The sequence below is a fragment of the Vigna unguiculata genome, chromosome 4, assembly GCF_037176805.1.
Source record: "Vigna unguiculata cultivar grain cowpea cultivar isolate G323 ecotype 2 chromosome 4, ASM3717680v1, whole genome shotgun sequence".
Classification (NCBI taxonomy): Eukaryota; Viridiplantae; Streptophyta; class Magnoliopsida; order Fabales; family Fabaceae; genus Vigna; species Vigna unguiculata.
Window position 1 is genome coordinate 35,545,867 of NC_140795.1, and position 5,190 is coordinate 35,551,056.

At 26.3% G+C, this 5,190-nt stretch overlaps 1 non-coding gene across 1 annotated transcript; it reads left to right on the plus strand.

Annotated features, from left to right (window-relative positions):
• TRNAR-UCU (transfer RNA arginine (anticodon UCU)) lies at positions 1-73 on the plus strand. Its single transcript has one exon. It is a non-coding gene; the product is annotated as a tRNA-Arg (tRNA).
• Positions 74-5,190: the final 5,117 nt, after the last annotated feature.

Genomic DNA, 5,190 nt, shown 5'->3' on the forward strand with positions numbered 1-5,190 from the left:
GCGCTTGTGGCCTAATGGATAAGGCGTTTGACTTCTAATCAAACGATTGTGGGTTCGAGTCCTACCAGGCGTGTTCTTGTTTTTTGATTTAATAACTTCTTCATTATAAATCATTTTTTAATTTTGTTTATTATGATTTAACTTTTATACAATACAAAACTATAGACCTATACAACAACAATACTCATTCGATCATAAACCATTGTGTGATTCAGAGAGAGAGAGAGAGAGAGTTTTCCATATATGAATGACTATTTTTCGTGCTCAAAAACTCAAAATCATGCCTCATCTGTATGAAAACCAACTTATATAGCTTGGTTGTAAGTGAATTTAATATGTTGATTTGTCCGTACAATTTGTTAGTTTCACTTGACTTAATTGAAATTAGTCGATTAAAAAACAAATCAACTGATTGAATATATTCATACAAAAACTATATGCAAAAAGTCTTTTAACCTATTAAAAACCATTTTAATATGTTGAAAAGGGCACACCAAGACTAAAAAAACATCTAACTTATGTCATATAGCCTACAAATGTAATACAACATATAATCTTCATAATCTTCACTTCATTTCTAGATTTAGCAAACGATGAACTTGATCATCAAAGCATCTTCATCAATTCTTCATCAACCTCATGTGAACTCATGCACTTTGCTTTATCAAATCCTTGCACCAAGGTTGATTGTACTAACAAATATTAATCAAAATAGATAATATGGTTAACAAAAGATTCATAAAGTCAAACAACACCCCCACTACACAGGACAAAACATATTTATATACGATTCTCTCTCAAGATACCATAGCTCATCAAAACGATCGAGTGTAGTGAAGGATATTCGAACTTTATAAACACCACTATTTTAAAAGATATTATAAAGAAGTATACAAAACACTTTTGTATGAGCTGTATTGTTTGTTGTTGTTTTTCCCCATGCAAATAGGTAGTATTTATAGGTAGAAGAGAGACTTAGAAGTTAATGGTAATAAATCCGATTTAAACAAAATAAATGTAATAAAGTTAAAAATGTTTATCCATAAATAACATTTATCTGTAAAATCAACCGTCCATAAAAACATGAGTAATAATAAACTCTTATTTTCATCATTTAATTTTTAAATTTTATTAAATATTTCTAACATGGCGTACTCCATTCAAATAGATGAAGTATGAAGTCCAAGATCTAGAAAGATGACAAAGAAAAGGTTTGAGAAAAAGTGTTAAAGAGATGATGATTCTTATAATAAAATGAAACTCAAATAATAAAAGATTTTATTTATAATATGACTTTTAGTAATAAAATAATTGAGATCATTTTTAAGACCATTACTATTCTTAACCATTTTCTAGGTTGATACAATACCAAAACAAATTATCAATTAAATGTTAAAAAATAAGATTAAGAAATAAAAGTATCCACCCTAAAATTTTCCATTTTATTCCATCTACAAACACATTTTTAAAATAAAAAAAAATTATAGTAAAACTATCAAATTCTAAAGTAAATAATATTTCCAATACAATCACGAACTTAAAAAAAAAAAAGAAAATAAAATCATACAAGATATTTGTTTATATGGAATAAAGGAATTGAAAAGAAGATATTTCTTTTCAAAGTTAAAACGATAATCTCTCTACCATTCTTTTCGATTTTACTACTAAACCAATTTTATATTTTCGTTGAAAAGAAGATATAAAGCAAAAGATTAATGTTATTGTATTAAAACTATTAAATAAATTACTAGAAAAGGATGTGGTTGTTGGACAAGTTAGAATCAATCAAGGTAAAATTATACATTTTTACAAGAGAAGGTAAAAATAACTCAATTGTCATTGTTTAATTGAAAGAAAAAAAAAAGATGGATTTTTTTTTTCTCTGACTTTTATGATCAAGTTGCCAAGAAATAAGTGGTGAAATAACAACAAAAAAAATGAGATTTTCTTCCTGGACCCCCAATATTTCTTCAGCACCTCTAAAGATTTTTGGCATTCCATTTGTGCCATTTGAAAAATTAAATTAAAATTAAAAAATAAATAAGGTAAGAGTAATAATTAAGCAATGATGAAGTTTCAGAGGAGGTTGATAGTTGGCTCAACAAACAAATTAAATGATAGTAAATATTATATTATGATCCTGCATCCCCAAATCTCTCACCCTTTTATCGAAAGTCAACTTTTGAAAATTGTCCAACTTTTGCAAAATTACTCCCACTTTTGAAAAGTCAAACATAAAACATAAAACAAACAACATAAAAACTAAAAAAAATTAATAGTAAAAAAAAATTGTTCCCACTTACGGAAGTCGACTTCCGAAAAGAGATAACCGGAAGTTGACTTCCAAAATTCATAATTTTTTAATTAAATATCAAAATAAGTACAAATTAAAATAAATACAAATTAAAATAATTACAAATTAAAATAATTAAAAATTAAAATTATTACAAATTACAACTATTAAAAATTAAAATTAATTATAATTTTAAATTAAAACATAAAAACACAAAACAAAATTAACATAAAAACTAAAAAATACATATAAAAAAATTACTTTAAAAAGTATAAAAAAAACAAAATTGAAAGTTACTTTCGAACATTAAATTAACCGGAAGTCGACTTCCGAAACTCACCGATTTCACAAGTCCCCACTTTCAAATATTGTCCCCATTTTCCAAAATAACAAACATAAAAGTAAAATAAAAAATAACATAAAAACTAAAAAAATGCCCCTAATTACGAATTAAAATTATTGTAAATTAAATTAATTACAAATTAAAATTATTACAAATTAAGATTATTATAAATTAAAATAATTAAAAATTAAAAAAATTTCAAATAAAATTTTTAAAAGTTAAAATAATTACAAAGTAAAATAATTACAAATTAAAATTAATTACAATTTGAAATAAAAACATAAAAATACTAAAAAAAATTAACATAAAAACCAAAAAATATATAAAAAATTTACTTAAAAAAGTATTAAAAGAACAAAACCGAAAGTCAATTTCCGAACATTCACTTAACCGGTTCCGAAACTCACCAATTTCACTTGTGTCTAGTTCTGGAAATTGCTCCATTTCTGTAAATGCCCTATTCACCAAATTATTTTTGTTTTATATTTCTTTATTGTTATAGGAATATTTTAATTTTTTTATATTTTTAATTTGATAAAAGTGGTATTGAAAAAAGTGGTATTAACAAATTTAAAAACATATTAAAATTATAATTAATTAAAATTAAAATTATTCAAACAATATAATTAATTAAAATTATCTAAAATTATAAATAGTTATAATTATAATTTTTCAAAATTATAATTAATTATAATTATAATTTTCAAAATTATAATTAATTACAATTATTATTATTCAAAATTATAATTATTAAAACTTATAATTAATTAAAATTATATTTACTCAACAATAGAGTTAATTAAAATTAAAATTATTCAAATAGTAAATAATTAAAATTAAAATTATTATAAATTATAATTAATTAATATCAAAACTTATTTACATTAAAATTACAAAAAATATTACAACGTGTTTACGGTCGCCACGTGCTTATGGAAGTCGACTTGCGGTGATAATTTTTGCACACCTACGAAAGTCTACTTGGCACAACATGGAAGTCACGTCTCCTACGGAAGTCACGCCTCCTACGGAAGTCACTAAATCACTCATCTCTCCTTACGGAAGTTACTTCCACTTACGGAAGTCATTTTCAACTATGGAAGTCAACAACTAAAGTCACACCTACGGAAGTCAGTTTTAATTACGGAAGTCGACTTCCGGTATTTATGGATTACAGAAGTTGACTTTCGTAAGTGTCAATCACGGAAGTCATACCTACGGAAGTCACCACAACTACTAAAGTCAATTTTAACTACGAAAGTCAACTTTCGGTATTGATGGCTTACGGAAGTCAACTTCCGTAAGTGCATTTTCATGCTATTCATGGTGATCTACGAATGTCCACTTCTGAAACTTATTTTTGTCTACGAAAGTCCACTTCCATCATTTTATGGCTTACGGAAGTCGACTTTCGGAATTAAATCACTTGCGAAAGTCGACTTCCAGTTTGTGGTTTACGTTTCACTCACAAATCTATGCTCCAATCAACACAAACAATGTTTAGAGCATGGCAAACATGGTAGCAACAACACTAAAAATGAAAAACTAGAAAAGGATATGATTACATGTTAATGTAGAGGAATGACGAAGAAAAGAGAAAGAGGGGAACCAGAGCAAAAAATAGAGAGGAGGATTGTGGCTTAAGGAACAAGTGAGGAGATTGAGGCAGTGGATTTGAGGGGTGAGGTGAAGACGAGACTAGGTTTATGTTAAAAGAGTGAGGAGTAATTTTAATTAAATAAAAGAGAGAAATGATTGATTTAAAACTTTAAAATAGTTAAAAGAGCAATTTTTGATTTTAAGAAAAATTTGGAGGTGTAGAAAAAATATTGGGGTGCAGGAAGAAAACCGCCATAAAAATTATACTTTGCCGGATGGTCCTACTAATAATAACAAATAATTTCAGACTCTTGTTAACTTTCACTATTTCTTGTATTTTCTTCTTTACTTTACTAGCTAGCCTAAGTTTTGTGGAAGAAACAGTTTCATTGGTAACATAGCTCCTGAGTGTGACAAACATCATTAATCATAGATCCACAAAATGTGCATCAAACTCCAAAACCATCACTTCACTTCCACTGTCCTGTTGGTTATTATATGTTTTTTAATTTTTCTCAGTTCATTTTTTGTACTGTTACCTAAGTTTTCTCACTACAACTTTAAACAGAGGAGGAGGAAGACTTAAAATAGATGAATTAGATGGAAAGAGTTAAAATAAAATAAATTAAAAGTTTAAAGAGACATTCCAGCTTTTATTTCACCATTGTCGTCCCTCTAAGCACTTTTAGCCTTTTAACCTTTGTCATAAGTTATTTTCACAAATGATGAAATTATCCATTGCTTAAATTAACCACTGTGGTTTCTAGCATTAGGAAGAAAAAGAACACTAACACCATGATAACTACTTATGATATTTTAGGTGATATATTCTCCGATTATTATCAATGTTGCAATTTTGTAAAATACAAAATATTTAATAAAAATACAAATTATTAAAATAAAAAACAATACCTACCTAGTTGGTGGATATAATACAAAACATGTTCATGAAGAA